Source organism: Podarcis vaucheri (genome assembly GCF_965113315.1).
Source record: "Podarcis vaucheri genome assembly, chromosome: 8".
Classification (NCBI taxonomy): Eukaryota; Metazoa; Chordata; class Lepidosauria; order Squamata; family Lacertidae; genus Podarcis; species Podarcis vaucheri.
Window position 1 is genome coordinate 61,467,775 of NC_138766.1, and position 21,668 is coordinate 61,489,442.

General features: G+C 41.0%; 1 protein-coding gene and 1 long non-coding RNA gene across 2 annotated transcripts in view; one reads left to right on the top strand and one right to left on the bottom strand.

Annotated features, from left to right (window-relative positions):
• KCNB2 (potassium voltage-gated channel subfamily B member 2) overlaps window positions 1–21,668 on the top strand; it is a 238,497-nt gene that overhangs the window by 29,683 nt on the left and 187,146 nt on the right. The window lies entirely within an intron of this gene.
• Window positions 9,453–19,673, bottom strand: LOC309538528. The gene is made up of 2 exons (XR_014222275.1): window positions 19,495–19,673; window positions 9,453–9,621 (listed from the first exon to the last, which is right to left on the bottom strand). It is a non-coding gene; the product is annotated as an uncharacterized lncRNA (long non-coding RNA).

Consider the following 21,668-nt stretch of genomic DNA (forward strand, 5'->3'; position numbering starts at 1 on the left):
GTTATAACAAAACATATTTTCCAAAAACATATCCTTATCCCCCCCCCCATTTTTCCTCCCCCACCCCCCACAAAACCTACCCCCCACCCCCCGACTTCCCTCAGTTCCAGTCTTTGGTTTCTCCAGTAATGCTATTTTCTGCATGTTACAGAGTTGTATAGATCCTCCAACTGTTTAGCTAATTATTATCAGTAAAAAATTGTGGATGTTTATTCAAAACCTGCCAAGGAGTCCAGTTCACTTTGTTGCATCTTCAAATACTTTGTGAAAGGTTCCCATTCATCCTTATAGTCACAGTTATCCTTGTCCCGTAGCTTATATGTCAATTTTGCCAGTTCTGCATAATCCACCAATTTTTCTTGCCATGATTCTTTAGTTGGGATTTCTTCAGTCTTCCATCCTTGTGCTACCAGAACTCTCGCGGCAGTTGTCGCATACATGAAGATGTTTTTCAACTTTTTTGGCAGGTCTTTCCCTACAATCCCCACACAAATGCCTCGGGTTCTTTAACAAATGTTAAATGGAACATTTTCTTCAGTTCATTGTATATCATTTCCCAATTTTTTTTAATTACTTTACAATCCCACCACATATGATAAAATGTTCCCTCCTTTTCCTTACACTTCCAACATATGTTTGAGCTAGTTTTGTACATTTTCCCTAGCTGCACTGGTGTTGTATACCATCTGTACATCATCTTCATGTAGTTCTCCTTCAATAGTGAACAATCTGTAAATTTTAAGTCAGTTTTCCATAATTTAACCCAATCCTCCATCATAATATTGTGACCTACATCTTGTGCGGGAATCTAAATCTAATGCCTCTCATAGTATGGATAGTGTGCATCCCTTCCTGCAACCCCATGCTCTTACACCCTTCCATGATTATTATCTACACATATCATTCTAAAATGCTGGCCCAAGCTTTTAATTTTCTATTGATTCCACCCACCCACAATACACACATCAGTCTTCCTATGCTAATATTTCACAAACTACAATAAATTAAGATTCCTTGTTCTGCTAAGATTCCTTGTTCTGGATGTGCTCAGTTGGTCTTATTCACTATCTAATCTTCAGTCACTACTGGTGCTTATCACTGGTCATAATGTATATCAGGATGGTCAGAATAACTGTTAGGTTTTACATGCACTCACTTTTGCATCTCTGGTTTAATAGGTATGTGAGGCATTACCTGAAAGAAGTGGAATGGGAACCCAGTTGCTACAGTATCAGTGCATAAGGAGGGAGCATGGCAGCACTATCAGTCACTAAGATGGGGTTAGGGTATGGTGAGGTGGCAGTGAGATTGAGGAAACTCTGGTCTGGTGATGGTGACAACCTACAGGTTCATACTCTGCACCACCTGTCCCTCGCAGCTGCTGCTGAGTTGCTGCTATTTATTTGCTTACTTTGGGAGCCAAGTCCCACCGGAGCCATCCCACTGGAAAGCCAGCTGAGGAGCATTAGGAAGCAGTGTAAGTGCTGCTTCATTAAAGGAGAAGGAGGCCCATTGATGGGTTGTCATGTACAGTGGTACCTCGGCTTACATACGCTTCAGGTTACATATGCTTCAGGTTACACACTCCACTAAGCCAGAAATAGAGCTTCAGGTTAAGAACTTTGCTTCAGGATGAGAACAGAAATTGAGTGGCAGCAGCGCAGTGGCAGCGGGAGGCCCCATTAGCTAAAGTGGTACCTCAGGTTAAGAACAGTTTCAGGTTAAGAACGGACCTCCGGAACGAATTAGGTACTTAACCTGAGGTACCACTGTATGCTGACAGTTGCCTTCTAGTACACCAGTGGAATGGTTCACAGGCTGGTGGTGTTTTGCTACCAATGCAGAGTGTGCCAGAGGTAGGCATCAATACATCAAATCTAAAGTCCCCTCATTCCTCCAGTGTGCCCCCAAATGAATAATTCTGCAATGAAAGGTTTTATTATGTATCATATTATTGCTTTCTAATTTTGTTTTACAGTATATTTTAACCTAATTTGTTTCTATATACTCTTGTTCACAACTTAGATATTTTATATTAAGCAGTTTATACCACCTAAATAGACCTGATGCTTTGCAAGCTCTCATGCTGGCATAGTTATTTCCCTTCCATTGAAATCAATGGGAGGGAAGCAGCAACCCCCACCTCCTGCCCTGACCACTGTGAACTGGCAGGCAATGGACATGATGGCTGCTCCATCAACTGCTCTCCCCATACCAGCATCAAAAGTACTGAAGGATTGCTCTATCCTTTATCTATCTTGCTTCCTACCTTTCAGCCTGTGCCAGGCACAAAAAATTGAACTACCACCCCACTACTGGTTAGGAAGAACAATATTTAAGCAAAGATTGTAGAGAATGATTCAGAGCATTTATCCCTAGCAATAGTGGCTGCTGAGTTGGAGTCCATAAACATCTAGAGAGCCACAGGTTCCTCACCCGCAATTTAGACAATAATCCCATGAAAGCTTAATTTTAGTAGTTCCCCTTATACCTGGAGGGTGTTGGCTTAAGACTCCCAGTAGCCGAAACAAACTAAAAATATCAGAGGAATGTGACAGTGATTATTCTTAACATAATAAGGCATGTATGACTGGCAGGTGCTGAATTACAGATGATCTAGGTAGATCCCCATTTATTCTGTAAATGCAATAGCAGGAAGACAGGATACTCTTTAGATACAATAACAACAGCATTAGATAATCTGTACTTAATTTTAACAGTTGGGCCTGCCATTCACAAAAACAGCCTGTTCCTGGAATCACTTCAGAGCAGATCTGTGCTACTGATGTTTGACATAGTTCATGGGGCTGTACTGATTCTTCTGATGTTTATGTTGGCATCCAGGATGCCTCTGTCCAAATGTCAGTGCATTTCCTAGTTACTCAACCTGGAGGCTACAATGAAAAGGCGCTGTCACCACTAAAAACATTTTTTATAACCAGCTACATTGTGGGAGAGAGAAAACACACCAAGGTTCATTCAGGGACATTCCAGCTTCAATAAGGCCTTGGTGTGACCTCTCTTTGCTGAAGAGTCCTCTCCATCCTTCTGCAGCTCACCATAACAACAGTTATTGTAATTCACCGCAATTACTGGAAGCTCCAATGTCACCCTAATATTTTTTTAAAATATGAAGGTTTGGGAGAAAGGCACATGAGGGTTTTGGAAGAGGGCTCAAAAAAGAACTAAATGTAGCAACTGAATGAGAATGAGGACCCTTCTATTATATATCTGAAATTTGCTAGATGTATGTAAGATGCCTGAAAACAATCACTTTCATACCAATAGGATTAAAAGCACATAAGTAACATACAATATGTACAATAATTAACTCTACTAATACTTGACTGTTTCCCACCGTTAATGAAATCCACCACAAGGTAGGCCACATTTCCCTGGCTTGGGCCAGTTCTGCTCTCAAGTATAGACTTATTTGTGCATAACGGCCTAAACTTGTTGTATATGGCACTTGTAAAAAGCAGAAGCTTTCCAGTAAGAGGTTTTAATTCCTGTCACATCTTTTCATCCCTTTACTGAGACTATTAAGGAGTTGTATCATACCGAATCAGAACAAAGCCATCTTAACATTAACACCAACGTTGCATTCATTTGTGTTTCTGATGTTGTGCTGTTGGCTCTGCTGCTGAGAATGCACAAGACTGTTGACTAGGTTACTCTGGTGATACACCTGGCATAGCAGCCATCTAGCTTTCCTGGGGCCATAGAATCAGCCTGCATATCTCTGTTATGTACTTCAAATATTCCAGCCATGTAAGCATGCTTACATCCTCTGTAGCAAATCCTCTCCTAATTTTCATTGTTGTTGTAATTTTGATTCCACTGTTTTCATGCCAGTGAAGGATATAAGACATATATTGGATATATATTGTTAGTCTTTTGTCAAGCAGTGTTGAAGGCAAAATAGTTGCGTGCCTAATACTTTCAATTTTCTCATTATACCCAATGCCAGAGTAAATCTTCATCCTTGCTGTCCAAACCCCTTTCAGACATTATAGAAATGTGTGAAGAGAAAAGATTCACATGGATTCAATACCCATGTAGTCATAAGAATATCTCAATGGAATCCCTAGCCATATAAACTCATTGTGCTGGATTTTCTCTATGTGATCAAAATCCCTGAAAAATGAGAAGTGCCCAACCATGCAACGAAATCCTGTGCATATTTAACATTTTAATGGCTGCTTTGTTTACACTCTTGTTTTCAGCTCCCCATTTATAATATTTTAGGCTGCAATCCTAAATCCACTTACCTAGGAGTAAGTCCCACTGAATTCAAAGGGTCCAGCTTTCAGGTGGCAATCTTACCCACATTTACCTGGGAGCACACCCCTTTGAACTCCATGGGACCTCTGAGTAGATAAGTCTAGGCTGTTTGTGTTGTTCTAACTTCTGCTGGGGTAACTGCTTTATTGTTTTACTTGAGGTTTTATAGATTACAAATTGTTTGGCTTTATTGTGTGATTAGTTGCTTTGGAAGGTTGAAAGGTAACACACAAATGTTCAAATAAATAACTAAACAAACTTGTATACAATTGTGCATATGAGGACTTTTTAAAAAGCTTATCATGATCATGGACACAGCAATGGGGGATTTTGAAAATAATAATACTCGCAAATTGCTGCAGGAATGTGGAGAACTGAATTTAAGAATGCAGAAATTAGGGATTCATCCATCCCTGACTGGGCATTCATGACTTCATTACCTCCCACCATGTATCCATTATTGTTCAAATAGGGTTATTGCCTTTTATAAATGTGGATGCATTTTCTTTGCTCCTTGCCTAAGATTGCCTCATATTGTAACCGAAAATGTTAAATTATTAATTCCTTCATTTCCCAATATCTCTATGCCCTTTTAGAAATCTGTATCTCTCATCTCACAGAGCTGCATACTGAACCTAATGCCAAAATATGGCAAGGTAAATTGGTCAGAAATAACTAGAAGACAGCCCTGAGGGTGTTTTGACACTGTTCAGTACAAAGAGCTGGGTGCATAGTGGAATATTTGCATCACAAAATGCCAACATAATTACAGTACAGATGAAAAACATTCTTTCAAATAATAGGTAAAGGTAAAGGTACCCCTGCCCGAACGGGCCAGTCTTGACAGACTCTGGGGTTTGTGCGCCCATCTCACATCTATTGGCCGGGGGCCAGCGCTGTCCGAAGACACTTCCGGGTCACGTGGCCAGCATGACAACGCTGCTCTGGCGAGCCAGAGCCGCACACGGAACGCCGTTTACCTTCCCGCTGGTAAGCGGTACCTATTTATCTACTTGCCCCCGAGGGTGCTTTCGAACTGCTAGGTGGGCAGGCGCTGGGACCGAGCAGTGGGAGCGCACCCCGCCGCGGGGATTCGAACAAATAATATTTGCTTCTAAAATCAGGGGGCAGGGGAACTAAAGCATAATCCCTTTGCAACATTCTGTTTCCAACATTTTCCCCAAGAGTGAGTGAATGTCATTTGCTCTCTGTTATCAGGGGGCAACAGGGCATATGGCATGCTTGTATTTTTAAAGTAACAGATGAGATTCATTTGTATAATTGAAGAAATTGTTTTATTTTCTTTAGTTTACTGAGTTTGTAATCTTCAGCATTTTATTTTATTTTATTTTATTTCACTGCTTTGGTAACTTTTGGTCAGTGCGTGGCACCCACATTGTGCACCTTTGTGTCCTAATTTACTGGCTGCCACTTACCGGGAGAGGGTGGAGTTAGGAACAGGGAGCTCAGCATGGTGTGGGAACAGCAGCCTTGGATTGGCTCTGCCACTATGCCTGCACCACACTGAAGTCCCCATGCCTCACCCCTCTATCCCTGCTGTTGATTTTGTTATCTGCTGCTGCTGTGGGAAGTGGCTTATGCAGTGGTACCTTGGGTTACAGGCGCTTCAGGTTACAGGCGCTTCAGGTTACAGACTCCACTAACCCAGAAATAGTAGCTCGGGTTAAGAACTTTGCTTCAGGATAAGAACAGAAATTGCACAGCAGCAGTGGGAGGCCCCGTTAGCTAAAGTGGTACCTCAGGATAAGAACAGTTTCAGGTTAAGAACGGACCTCCAGAATGAATTAAGTTCTTAACCCGAGGTACCACTGTAACTGCAAATAATCAAATAAAACAAAGTACCTTTGTTTGCAATGCTTTAATTGGACAGAGTGGTTTGTGCTGCTTATGTCATTCACCTTCTTAGCAGCTTTGTGAGGTTGATCATGAGTATCCAACTGAGCTGAAGATAAGCGGTAGTAGCTTACCCAAGACCACCTGCCTAGATTGGCCATCCTTTCTCATAAAGAGCTATTTTGGATGGTGAGGTTTTTGCCTCTATGGCTTAGGTTGCCGTCATTTGCACACTTAGCTGGCTTTATGCTGCTTTGAACTTAGAAGGACTTATTACATATAGGACTGGGTTTTTAGATTGACCTCCCATGCACTCCTTATTTGTGAATAATTGCTATTGAACTCTGAGGAATTCACTTGCAGGAAAACATACATGAATCATGCTGGCTCTACTGTAGAACTCATCCAACTTTAGGTATGTAGGAAGCAGGACAGGTGGCGAACCTGTGGTTCTCTGGAAATTGTTGGTGTATAGTTCCTATTGTCCACCTAAACAGTTAGCCATGCTGACCAGTACTGATAAGAGTAGGAGTCCAACTGTATTTAGAGGGTCATATCTGGACTAGACAATCGTTACCTGACAGTCATAAGTATAGTACTGGAAAACCTGTTGCATATCCGCTTCCTTGTTGGTCCATTATTCTGCTTTGGGCTGACCTTTAATCCTGAATCTGAGAACTAATCCAGATCCCTTGGGCTGCTGGCCCATTCCAATGCTTACATTAGTATAGACCCTGAACAAGCTGAGGCCATTCAAAATGCTTTCTGGGATTCAGTCCAGGTTCAAAATCATCTCCTGTAAAGGATTTGGATGATAAATTGTAGTATATGTCTTGTCTGTAATTAAAGGAGTCTTGTCCATAATCTGTCCCTGAATCTGTGTTCAATTCTCACCCTTAACTGGACATACAATTAGATCTTCAATAAATACTTGGATTTGGGCTGTGTGGTTTTTCATATTGTCTCTTGGAATCAGGCTTGCTGGCCTATTGACCTGGGCATCTCGCCTTGCACTTTTGAATCATTGATTAGTGCATAGCTGAAATATGTTTGTCTCATAAAATCTCTCTTTTCAGTGTGAAAGTGGAGCAGTAGACTTATTGGGTTTTATTCTGCTTTTATTTTTTTCAAGGCACAAATGAACATGTGTGTATGTATGTATGTGGATGTGTGCCAGTGTGGAGTTCGGAGGCATTCTGGGGAAAGTGAGGGAAGATAGTGGGGCAGCTGAAGACTTGCATTTCTCTTTCCAACCAGCTGTGGCATTGAAATACTTCAAAGAAGTCAAATCAGCTTTTTATGCAGCTGGTCTGTATGCACGAGATTCCCTGCTGGCTGTTGAGTCATTATGGTGCATCTTATGTAGGAGTCATCTTATGAAGAGCACCGTTGTCTCTCTAAAAGAGCTAGAAATAGTAATTTACTGGATGCACTTATCTCTCTGGGAGTAGCGAAATAATGGACAAGGCATGACCGGGTGGCGCTGTGGGTAAAAGCCTCAGCGCCTAGGGCTTGCCGATCGAAAGGTCGGCGGTTCGAATCCCCGCGGCGGGGTGCGCTCCCGCTGCTCGGTCCCAGCGCCTGCCAACCTAGCAATTCGAAAGCACCCCCGGGTGCAAGTAGATAAATAGGTACCGCTTACCAGCGGGAAGGTAAATGGCGTTCCGTGTGCTGCGCTGGCTCGCCAGATGCAGCTTTGTCACGCTGGCCACGTGACCCGGAAGTGTCTCCGGACAGCGCTGGCTCCCAGCCTCTAGAGTGAGATGGGCGCACAAACCCCAGAGTCTGTCAAGACTGGCCCGTTCGGGCAGGGGTACCTTTACCTTTACCTTTATGACGTCTCCATAACAGGAATAAGATGGCCTAGTACCAAGGTTCTAGAACCATTAATATAAAGGTGGTTTGTCCATCTGATGCTTCTGGAGTCATGAGCATATCCAAGCTGATCTTCTCCTTCACTAAGACCCCAGCAACTGCGCCAGTGCTGATATTTTTATACTTTGCAACCCACTTTTCTTGATGACACTATTGTATCTTTCATGGATGTGTAGATGATTTAATTAATCTGAACCTTGTTATGTTCCCAGGTACTGAGAAGCAGTTACACCAGTTTATTGAGTCCTAGAGGAAAAATATCATGTCAGTTATCATCCTGGGTTTAACAGCTCTATTTTTACTCAGCATTTCAGGGTAGGGGGCAGAGTAGCATAGCTTAGGCAACAGTGCATGTGTAATGATTTGACACATTTTAACTGAAAATGAGGAAATGCTATTAAGCATGTGGAACTGTTTGTAAATATGTAGCATACGCAGTGTTTACTGGAAGAAATTTAGAGTGTGATCCTCACACAGACAGTGAGTTTTGCTCTAACACTTTAACACAAAATGAACACAAAGTTTCTTGTTTGTGGGCACCACATGCTTCATCTGTGTTAAGTAGGGGTTTCAGACTTTTACATTTATTAGTTCCTGCTTCTATGTTTTTAACAGCAAGCATTAGCAGGTAATAATGTTATTTTCATGTAGTGAAAAGTATGCAACTCAAACTCCTATTAAAATGCACAGGTGCAGACCAACTTGGTTTTTCTTATCAGTTGGCAACACTCTGAATTTTGCATTAATTCTAGTTTATCCAGAAGGATACCCTTGCTTCAAGGAGGATGCTGGAATACCTGTTTAATCTGTTCCTGATACAAATAACACTCAATGGATTCAAACAGCTAGTTGTTCCCAACCTTTTGGATCACATGGTCACATTTGGAAGTGACCTGGTCACTATTAAAAAATAGCTATAATGGGGTGTGGCCAGTTACAAAATGACTGCTGTGGAGCATGGCCAATCAGATCTAGTAAATATCATAATGCATCAGCATGATTTTTTCCACAGCATCACTAACAACAAAGCTTACATTGGTGTCTACATTCTGCTGTAAAGATTACATATCTGGTACATTTTAGAAATGCCATAGCACAAAAGCTGTGATCCAAAGCTCCAATTCTCATGGAATTTTGTGATCCATTGGATGCCAACAAAACTACCAGCAGAGCAAAGAACACTTCTGTGGACATAGAGGTTGTTGACAGTCAGTTAAATAATTCAGAGGGAGTCCAGTTTCTATTATTGTTTTAAAATCAGAAACAGCATTGCTACTTTTTCTTTTTCTCTTACTGACAGCTGCCCGCAACAACCAGATATCCAGAAATTAAGCAAATAAAGCTTTCCCTGTCTTGCTTAAAAGGAAGTCAGAAGTAAAAAGCTTTTTCTTATCCAGAAAGTAATTTGTGTTCAGTAGAATTCAGTGGTCAGTAATTGGTCAATTTCAAATCTCATTTTCTGAGGAATTCTCTGAGATAGCATTGAATTGAAATAAAGATGGATGGGCAGGAAGATATGAACAGAAGCTGTTAGCTACTAGATCGGTTTCTTTGGATATCACCAGGTGTTCACCAGTGTGCCAAGATAGCAGTAGTCAGGTGCCATTCCTAGGGAAGACAGAAGTTTGGAAATAGAGATGGTAGTAAATCAAAACAAAATGTTATTCAACAGTCTCCAACCCATTAAAGGAGTTGGCAGCAACCTGCCCACCTAACAATCCATGTGGAGCAATAACTATGCTAAAAGCACATGTACACATGAGGCCTGTCACAAGATTTGAGGTTTGGCAGAGGTGAAATGGTTAATTTCTGTAGGACCCTTCTTGTCATCTGGGGAAGGTTCAGAACACCAGCCAATTTATTAGTCTTCCCAAAACCTTGCCTTGCCTTCAGAAAGGTTTAGGTGAGTCCCTGGCTGGGGCTCTTCTCCTCACTCAACTCACCCTTCCCTCCTCCATCAATGCCTGTTCATGAAAGACAGGGGGAGCCAATGTGGTACCCTCCAGAAATTGTTGGACTACAATGCCCATAATCCTTGACTACGAGTCATGATGGCTGGAGTCAATGGGAATTGTAGTCCAACATTTGATAGATAATATTTGCTGCCTCTGCTGTAAGGTGTTTGTCAATGGGCTGCTGTAATTCAGAATGTGTTCCCTGTTGGTTCCTGCTATGTCTTCCATATGAAGACAATGCTTCATTTTCTCTTTCCTTTCAATAGATGCTGCTCCTGTGCCTGATCTCTCCCCAACTTCTCTCTGTCTTTGTGTGTGTGTGTGTGTGTGTGTGTGTGTGTGTGTGTGTTTGTGTGGAGAAGGAAGAGCACATCCCACACAGCTGTGAGGCTCCGTGGAGATAAAGTTCAGTTGCGTCAAACCTCTGACAGATCCCAGCTGGAGCCAGCTTCTAACAATTTCCAATTCCTATCCACAGTTACCTGGTAATAAGTCCAGATAAAAGTGATATGGCTTGCTTTTAAGTCAAAATATGCAATTCTGCATTGTGAGCAATATATGTAGGATTTGGCTTTGATTGTGCTGCTCTGTGTTGCAATCAGGTGGCAGGATTGTAACACACCCAGGCATCACCTTTGACAAAGTGGACTTGTATTGACCAGATGGCATGCATTTATAAGCAGCGGGCAATGTGTCTTGGTTGCTAGATGTATATTGGGGCCTATGGAATTGGTTGCAAGTGTAAGTCGGTTTGGTAGCCAACTGACAGGCCAGCTCATGTGGTGGGGAAAAGGCACTGGGTTGGATCCTTAGTCTAACCTGGAGTGAGTGGGTGAGAGGGAGCCTCTCCCCGCAAGCATGTCAAAATCACAGGGCTGAATGACTCAGGATACATACCCAATGCCTATGCTAAAGCCTACTGTCATCTATATACGTAGTTGTGGCCAGTTTAATACAAAGGTCTTGTTATGTTGTTTTGTTTCTCCTAAGTTACTATGCCTTTCCAGTAGAAGCATTGTGATTTGCGGTTCTTTTATTGATTATAGTTGTTCCATATGTAGAAGTTGAGTGGAGTGGTAGTTAAATCCTGGTAATGGGACACCCTCTGTCTTCGTGTGTAGTAAAGTACCAAGTGTCAGGCATATGGCAGACTATGCAGTACACACAACTCTGTCCTTCAACACCCAAGGCAGCTTTCTCATTCTACCTAATGGTAAGGCTGGCCCTGCCTACAATGTTTTTCTGGGGAGACAGAGGTCATAGGAGAGCTTCAAAAACCTTTTTAAACATCTCTTTAAAATGTCAGTTTGGGTCATCAACAACACAGCAACAAAATCTCCTTACAGTGTTATGAGAAACAGCTTTGTCAGGAAAATGGAATCCTTTTGTAAATTAACAATGTCATAAAACAAGGTTCAGTTTGGCCAAAAGAATATATTTTCCTTCAAATATGTATTGTGTAAAGTGAAAAGTGGACAGTTACTTCTTATCAACAGGATCTCAAGAGGTTCTCGGCACAGCCTGATCCCAACAGCTGCTGGGCACAGTCAGTGAAAATGTTCCAAGCCTGTTCTTGTTGCCCCTTTATGCAGTAAACAGCTAGATTTGCATGCCATACAAAGAGCAGAAGATAATGGTTGCTGTATTGCTCGTATGGAAAAATGTGTGCCATTGCTGTGAAGTGTTCAACTGCTTTACACAAACATTTTTATCTGCCAGTCCTTCCAAGCTAACGGCTGGCAAGCACCTGGGGCAAACAAGCAGACAGATAGTCAGAATCCCTGATCTGGACCTTGTGTATGCATTCAAACATAGCATTCTAAGCATATTAAATATATCCCTTAGTGATGATGAGCTGCCTAGACTAAGGGAAAAAACATTTAGAGCTGGCAACGGAGTGGATTGACTGTCTGGTATCCCCTGATTCCCAGAACCAGGATATTCTAGGTTGTGGTGAGAGTGAACTCAAGATCCCTTTCCAGCCAAGACTCTTGGTGGTACAGGATATTCAGAATTCAGGAATTTAAGTTACTCAACTCCCTGGTACAGGGTTGTTGTTGATGAACACCTGGTCTTTGGTAGCTGCCAGTATATTTCTGAGCCCAATTCAAGTTGCTCACATTGATGCTTAAAACCACAAATGCCTCCTTTTCTATAGACCTTCTTGGATAATAGGATTGGCAGAGGAGACCTGAGGGGTGGTGGGCCAGGAGAAGGCTTTCTCTGTGCCAGCTTCTGTCATATGCTGGAGAGGCACTTCATTACCCCTAGCCATTTACAACTGAAAAGTATTTTTATGATCTACTAGAAAATAATTAATGGATGATTGTAGCTGTATTTGTGGCTGGTTTTTAATTGTGCTCCTATGGTAACCCTTAAGGTGAATGGTGAGTATTAAATCTAAATAACAGTAATATATTGATGAGCATGCAAAGGCCCCTGCTCTCCCTTCATATAGTTCTTTATCTTGGACCAGACAGTCCTTGGAATAGTGTATTCCCTGAAATACAGGACTGTCTTCTGTAAAATGGGACATGTGACCACCCTACTGACCCGCAAAGCTCCCAGTTGGAGATCACTGGTGTTGGGTCATTGTGTGAGACCACAACACAGAGAACAGCTATGCTGCACTTAGTGCTTTCTTACAACCTAAGATGGAAAATTTTATAATAAATTATTGCATCGTTCAGAGAGTTTCCATTTTAAACTTTTCCTAGCCTTCACTAAAGGCTTAGAAACCATTATGTGCCTTTGCAAATGGAATCCCTTTTATCATGCATCTTGGGAGATATATATATATATATATATATATGCAGGTTTTGGTGTCTTCGGGTGTCTTCCCGTGTAAGAGTCGGGGTGTCTGTGCGACGTTTCGACGAGGTCTCACTCGTCATCTTCAGGCTGGTGCTTTCGGCTTCTTGTTACTGGAACAGAGCAGAGTCTGGTGTTTGAGTTCCTATAAATACTGTTGAGGGGTGTGGTGTATAGCCTCCAACGTTCTGGGCAGAGAGGAAGTTCCTAGATTAGTGTGCCTTTTCTTCTTTTGTTCCTTAATTACTTGAGGGATATCTTGGGTGATTTCATGAGTGATATTCTGAATATCACTGGGTGGGTCATTAAGTGTAGATTAGTTGCTAAAGCTTTCGTGTCTTGACCTCTTGAGCTTGTGAAGAGTTTTTCTGAGAAGATGGCTGTGCTGCATTTAGTTGTGCTCTGGCTTGGCTTCGTGTATAGGGGCGAGCTATGGTTTTGTGCCTTGTGCCAGCCAGATCTGTGTAGGGATTGCAGGGGGGTGCAGCATCCGGAGGTGCCACTATAGTTTGGTAACTGGATGGAGTCTGTAATATGTCTGTGGAGAGGGTCTGGGTTTGGGTCTGGTGTGGTTGATTGGTGACGGCGTTCTGTGTGCCTCTGGTTCTGGTGTCGGTTTTTGTGGGGAGGGCTAATTTCCAGATGTCTGGCAGGCGGGACGTGTCGTCACGCTTGTTCATGTTGTGAGGGTGTTTCTCTATCTCGATGGCTTCCATGATTATTCTCTTGTGGTGATGTTCCATGTTAAAGAGCAGTTTGGAATCTGCAAAATTAATTTCGTGTCCTGTTTCTTTCATGTGTTGGAAAAGAGAGGAAGTTTTTTCTTCTTTTTTGACGGCATTCTTGTGTTCTGCGATACGTGCATTTATTCGTCTGTTTGTTTGTCCAATGTACGTGGCTGGGCAGACTTTGCAGGGTATTTCATAGACCCCTTGGTTTTCCAGCTGGATTTTGTCTTTTGGGTTTCTGAGGATATTGGCTATTTTTTGGTTGGTGCAGAAGGCTGTTTTGATATTGTGTTTATGGAGGATTTTGCTGATTTTGTCTGTAGTGCCCTTGATATAAGGAAGGAGGGCCATGCCATTGTTTTCTTCTGTGTCTTGGTTTTTGGGGGGTGTTTCTTTTTGGATTAGCTTCGTAACCCTGTTTTTCTGGTATCCATTGGCGATTAACACATTTGAGAGATTCTGTAACTCAGTTGTCAAGTGGTCTTTGTCAGCCAGGCGTTTGGTTCTGGAGATGAGAGTCTTGGCTACGGAGTTTATTTGTGCAGGGTGGTGGTGTGATTGTGCATGTAAGTAGCGGTTGGTGTGTGTTTTTTTCCGGTAGATAGTGTGTCCTAGGGAGCCATCAGGTTTTTTGTAGATTAGGACGTCAAGAAAGGGGAGTTGGTTGTTGTCTTCTATTTCCATAGTGAATTGTATTTTGGGGTGTAGGCTGTTGAGATGTGTGAGGAAGCTATCTAGTTTTTCTTTCCCGTGTGGCCAAATTACAAAGGTGTCGTCAACATATCTGAGCCAAAGTTTGGGTTTGTGTTCTGACTTGTCTAAAGCATTGGTTTCAAAGTGTTCCATGTACAAATTTGCGATGACCGGTGAGAGGGGTGATCCCATAGGTGCTCCTTCTATCTGTTTGTATCTTTGTCCATTGTGGATGAAGTACGTGTTGGTTAGGCAGTGGTTGGTCAGGTCCAGGATGTATTTGGGGGGGTTGTATTTGTTTTGAATGGCTGTCAAGGCTTCATTAATGGGCACTTGAGTGAAGAGAGATACAACATCGAAGCTCACAAGTAGGTCATCGGGATGTAGGTATTGTTTCTTTATTGTTTCTATGAACTGGAAGGAGTTAGTAACGTGTGAAGCGATGGATTCTGCATAGGGCTGAAGTTGTTTAGCGAGAAATTTAGCGAGATTTTGTAGAGGTGAGCCTATGGAGCTGACTATTGGTCTGAGTGGTGTTCCTTCTTTGTGTATCTTGGGGAGACCGTAGAGTTTGGGGCATCTGGATGATTTTTCTCTAGGAATGATTCTTAGCTGGATTTCTTCACTGATAGGAGAGGCTTTTATTTTGGATTTGGATCCCACTCAGAAAAACTCTTCACAAGCTCAAGAGGTCAAGACACGAAAGCTTTAGCAACTAATCTACACTTAATGACCCACCCAGTGATATTCAGAATATCACTCATGAAATCACCCAAGATATCCCTCAAGTAATTAAGGAACAAAAGAAGAAAAGGCACACTAATCTAGGAACTTCCTCTCTGCCCAGAACGTTGGAGGCTATACACCACACCCCTCAACAGTATTTATAGGAACTCAAACACCAGACTCTGCTCTGTTCCAGTAACAAGAAGCCGAAAGCACCAGCCTGAAGATGACGAGTGAGACCTCGTCGAAACGTCGCACAGACACCCCGACTCTTACACGGGAAGACACCCGAAGACACCAAAACCTGCATTCCTGTACCCGTGAAAATCTACGAAAGCATATATATATATATATATATATATATATATATATATATATATATATATATATGTAGGTTTTGGTGTCTTCGGGTGTCTTCCCGTGTAAGAAAAGGCACACTAATCTAGGAACTTCCTCTCTGCCCAGAACGTTGGAGGCTATACACCACACCCCTCAACAGTATTTATAGGAACTCAAACACCAGACTCTGCTCTGTTCCAGTAACAAGAAGCCGAAAGCACCAGCCTGAAGATGACGAGTGAGACCTCGTCGAAACGTCGCACAGACACCCCGACTCTTACACGGGAAGACACCCGAAGACACCAAAACCTACATTCCTATACCCGTGAAAATCTACGAAAGCAAATATATATATATATATATATATATATATATATATATATATATACACACTGTGTATATATATGTCTGGTTTATCAGCATTCTCTGTGAGGTTAGGGCAACATGAGTTTATAGACTAAGGCAGCAACCTTATACCCATGTACCTGGACGTAAGCCCCATTGAACTTATTGGAATTTCTGGTTAGAAGCACCTCCACCTAAGTAACACAAGGAAAAGGCAAGCCTTTCATACTAAGATGCTTTTAAGAAGTATTTAAAGCAACTGTGGTCAAAGCAAGATAGAAATACTGTTCTTTAGAAAAGCTCTAGTGCTCTTGTAATGGTTGTCAAGCATTTAGAAGTTCATTTTGACTTTAAAATACAATAATACTTTATTTCTACATACAAATGAAAATATGTGTATATTCTCCAAGGATACAATTACCTTATGCTGCAAGACAAATGCCAGTTGTTTTTATCAAAGCATTCCCAGAACTTAACAACGCTGCTCTAAAGTATATCAGTTTCCAAAAGGACAAAAAAGTATCTTACAACTCAATCCTATTAATGCTTACGGAGATGTGTGTCCCACTGATATCATTAGGGTCCTACTCCCTCGTATGGCTACTGTCCTATAGACAAGGTTCTTAAGGCTCCATTATATAAACAAACAATTTGTTCAGGACACGTTCTAAACATAATCTTCAGAAGCGGGCAATCAGTTGTACTCAGCTATCAGCTTGTAATGGGATACTTCATCAGAAATATTAATTGATGAGTTAAAAAGTATGTGTGCATATATATCTGACTTTAATGCATTGCCAATGTATATTAAAGTAATATAAATAAATTGTATTGCACATAGCAAAAGGCCTTTGCAAAATTGTACCTCAGTTTGATAATACAAATATTCTGTCAATGAATGAACCTAATATATGTTTACAATATTTGTAAAAATTTGTCATTAAAATCCATGTCTGCAGTACATCAGTGTACCAAGATACTATTCGTTTAAATCATTTAAAGCTTTCCTTTTAAAACTTGCATGTAATTTCCTAGTTGCTGTAGCAAACAGTAACATAGTTTAGGTTGTTATTAATTCTATTGCAATGTCCTGCAATGTTTTATATAACTATGGTGAAAGAATGCCTTTTAAAAAATGCCTATAGTTCACCATACAATGTCCTCAACATCCAAAACCACCTTATTTATTCTCATTCATTTAATATATTTATATCATTCCTTTCTCTCAAGTTGGGATTTAAGGCGGCTTATAACATTAATAAACATAATATTACGGTGTACTACATTTTAACACTAACCAAAAATAGAAAATCTAGGTTAAACATATATGCAAAAATCCCTGGAAAGATATTCACATGAGCTGTATAATGCATGTACCTGAAGTTGGGGGGAAAGGCTCACACTTTTTTCATTTGCATATTTTAAGGTACACACCTTTTAAAATTAATACTCGAAATGTTATGTGAGAGCAAGCTGTGTGAAATGACGCTTATTTCCTGCTAGTACCAGTTTCTGTTCTTTTTTTAGGAGTGTGAGAGAAAATGTCTGAGCTTACGCAATGTCCATGATACCTTTGCATATTATCTTTGCCACCACATAAATCACATTTGTGGGAAACCTAGAGTGACTTGCAATGGGAACTAAACCAGGGGACTATTGTTTTGGGAAGCATTACATGAACAGCCTGGCTTCTCATCCCTATTTAGGAATCTCTGGAAAGCACTGAATGTGCTAAGACTGGATATCCACCAACTTCACATACATTTGTTCCCTGAAAAATGAAAGCAATGGGATGGGGTGAGATATTTGTAGAGCTGGAGACCAATATTAGTCTGGTTTTTTACCCATAGAAACTAACTTGTTTGGATACCAAGTTGTGGCTCTATTTATGAACCACAGATCATTCCTGAGTTTGTGAGCAACTAACTGCTGACTTTTCCTTAATGTTGCATAATGACACTTGTAATTCAGAAACTGTGTAGCTTGGCTATTACTGTACTAAATATTCAGTTAAGAAGCTTCTTGCTGACTGTTCTTTTTATTATCCATTTCAGTTTAAATACATTGTAGCACCAAACTTTTTAAAGATTTACCTCTAAATTCCAAAGCAGGAATCAAATTGGGGTGCTTTTATATCTTTTACCGATTCATAACAGAAGCCCCAGATACATTTCACACCTGCACTTCTGATCATTACATTGGCAATGTATTCAATCACTTGGGAGGAGTGTGCCACTTGCTTCCATAGTACAAAATACACACTGACATTCCAACAGGGACTGACAATGCAATGCCTAGAAATTTTGCCCAATTGCTGAACACTCCAGTACTGAGGTCCCTAATGGATATAATCATTTCATAATTAACTCAGTCTTTTTAAGGATTAAATAATTAATATTTGCACCACATTCTGAAGATAAAGGCGGAGGTGTGAGCCTTCCATATTAGTGCTATTGGTAATTTATTCATGAGTAAAAATTCCAGCTTGACACATTGTTGGAAATGATAAATTATGACATTAATAATCTGTTATCCATAAGTATGGATAACAGATTGGAAACAAAAGCAGGGGTGGCTGAGTTGAAGGAAAATGTAGATGCAAAACTGAAGTTAAATGGAAATCTGAAGGCTAAATTGTTATTGCAGTTTTGTTTAATTTATTACAGACCTTGTGCCTGGTGATAGTGTCATTTCAACATGGTGATGGTGCCAGAAAGTGCATCCTTCTGTGATATTCATACCTAAAAATAGAACTGAATCCTTGTTAAAGTTGCCCTTTAAATTCTTTTTCATCTTTTTCATCATTCTTTTTCACCCCACCAGCCACCCAACTTTGCTCTAAGCATTTAGCCAAGTGTCTGGGATCACCATAAATCAGATTACAAACTTCTGTGAACTGCAAGGCTCTCTTAAGGCTGAAGTGCATTAAGCACAAATGGGGAAACATGGATTATTATTATGACAGATTCCGTACCTTGGCTCTTCTCTGAGCTGGAAGAAAGAAGAGACTACATTTGGAACTTTGTCAGCTCTTGGCTTACAACATGACAAAACATACTGTCAAATTTCCCCCAACTTTATCATCACAGATATCATGCCAGTTACAGCAGAGATTTAAATGGATTGTCAGATCCAATTGCACTCTTTTTTGCCCCAGTTGTTAGCATGTAATGTTATTAGTGGAAAGCTTGGGGTGAAGGGAAGTGTTAATTAGCCGACATGGACACAGTTAATATTGCTAGACCAGTAAAACTATTTTATTAAAATAGTTTGCAATGATATCACCAGCATTTGCGGCTGCTGAGTGTTTCAGATATCTCTACTTGCCAAAGTGGAGAAGGGGGTAAGCTCTGGGATGTTTTTGACTCTTGTTGTCTTCAAATAATTGTATGAAGATGAAGTTCTGCTAGCCTAATGTTTACATCCTTTTCACTGGGAAGGAGCACGACTGCTCGACTTTATCCTCTTCAAACAAAGCAATTAACCAATCATATTTGGAAGAAAGGGATCTTCATCTTTTTGGATAGGCTTCTGGAAATTCTTGGAAATCACTTCCTGTTGTCATAATGACCTGAGGTCCATTCCATTAATTGGAACCATTTTGCTATCACATACTGTTCCTAGATAGTATGTCATTATTTCAGGCAATTAGTTGCAGTACCACTTAACAGCTGCCGTATATTTGAGGGGAAATTATTTTCTTTCTTAAGATGTATCTTTTTGCTATCTCATTCTGAAAACCGCTGAAACCACAGCTTCTGTAAGTATTGTAGACTGACAACACAGTCATGATGATTGCAGTAAGAATCTACCTGATTTAGGTTACAGTATGCAAACACACATTATGGCCCGCTATATGCAGAAACACACTCAATAATAATTACTGGTAGTATGTTCCAACTCTTTGCAGGCTGAGGGCCAGTTTTCTTTCTCTGGAATTATGAGCCCTAGAGGAACAGTTCCTTCATTAAAGGGGAAAGTGTATGGTGAGGCTAATAATGGCTCAGTTCAATTCTCACAGTATAGGAGACAAATATTTTATGGAATGTGAGCAATCAGTAATGGCAACAGAGTATCAACTACAATAAAAAAACGACACCCAACTACTGTTTGTTTTTTGATCTGTTATTTGCAGACAGAAGACCAGCACAACCAGAGAGCAAAGTCTTCTTGAATGTAATTCTCAATTACAAAACACCTTTGTTTTATCCCAGCACAGGAAATTGTTTATAATCAGATCTTGTATCTTGCTTATTTGGGACAAATAACTTGTTATGCATCTGATATCTACTTTTCCATATTCAGGGAATAAATCCTTCTGAAACACAAATGACTTGGAGATACCTCTTCTTTCTGCAGTTTCAGCTGTATTATGCCAGATGGCTTGAATCTCCAGGTGGACAAGAATGCTTTTAATATATATGTGACTGTGCATGCAGTTCGCAAGTTTTAGCCTGGGGGGAGCTGCTTGCAAATTATAGCACAGACATCCTGGAGTGGGGGGGGGGCTCTCCTCCTCCTCTCCCCTCTCCCAATTAACCTCTATGTGCAAGGCCTACCCAAATGACATCCCCAGGGCCACTCATAGGTTTCAGATTTGGGCCCTGAAATCTCAGGGACTGGGATGCTCCTGACCTGGTAACCCTTCCCATTCAGCATTGCTGAAACAGAACATACAATTTTTACATAAATTCACTAATGGTTTTTAGGTATGCTTAATTTTTTAAAAATAGTTTTTTCCTTCCTTAGCAAATGTCACCTGAAAGCATGTATTCTCTTTGGGGAAACTGACCTTTTCAAATGACTTATTTATTAATTTAGAACATTCACTGATTTGCCTGCACCTAATTTGTGGGATCAATGGTAAAAAGCTGACATTTGAATGCCATCATTTATTGTGTCCCTTCGTTCAGCATTTGCTCTGGCATTCAAAGATAGCTATAGAGCCAACACTGTGCTATAAAGTAAAACAGGAGCTATCTTATTTGAGAATATATGTGCATTTAGAAAAGTTGTTTGGGTGAAACAAGCAACTAGGCTTCCTAGGCTTTTTAACACTGCAGTCCTTTTAAACATACAAATGGAATTCACAGTGTGACATTTCTGAGTGTTTGCAGTCCAATCTCAATGATTCTTCTATTCTCAGGAAAGTTGCTGGGTTCTTAGATCATTGCTATGAGTATTTGGCAAACATGTGGCAAAGACAGACTGATGCTGGCTTGGTGAAGCTTCCTTGGCCAACATCCAGAATTAAGTTAGCATGACAAAAACAAAGAATTGGCCACCATCTGTTTCTGTTTTTATCCGGCTAACTAGTAGACAAAGAAGACTAAGCTAATTGGTCTTCCAACAACTCATATATTCTGCTTTGCCTGTTCCTTGTGACATGTTCCTCTCTGGCACCTCACCACCTGAAACTCCTCAGGCTCCACCAGCAGTATACATTTAAAGCATTAGCATATCATTTTAAACAATCATAGCTTTCCCCAAAGAATCCTGGGAACTGTAGTTGGTTAAAGGTGCTGAGAATTGCTAGGAAACAGCTTATCCCATCACAGAGCTACGGTTCTCAGAGTTGAGGTTTAATAGTCAACCCTTCTTCCCAGAGAACACTTGAAAGCGATGGGAACAAAAGTTTCAGGTTCAGGAAGGAACAATATCTCATTCTTCTCGTGAACAAGAGGTCTGCTCATGAGCAAGCAATCCATGATACTCCTTTATCTCCAGCTGTTGTGGTTAGGAAGCAAGAGCCTCCCTCTTGAACCTTCCAGTTGCTGGAAGCAACATAGGATTCTGGCTCTTTGCCTGTTCTTCTAGTTCCCTTGCTGAACTCCCTTTGATACTGATCTTGAACTGTTTCCTGACCTTGTTGATCTTGGCTTTTTGAGAATGTGCTGCACCTGGAACCCTTCTCTCCTGAGTGTTTCAGTTAAAGGCTTCATCCTCCCAGAACTGAGACCCCATCCCCCTGAGGGCACCCCTTGAAGTATGACAGTAGGCATGATACTGAGCTAGGCACAAGGAAAACCTAGTTTGCACAGCTTTCTGGATACCTGAC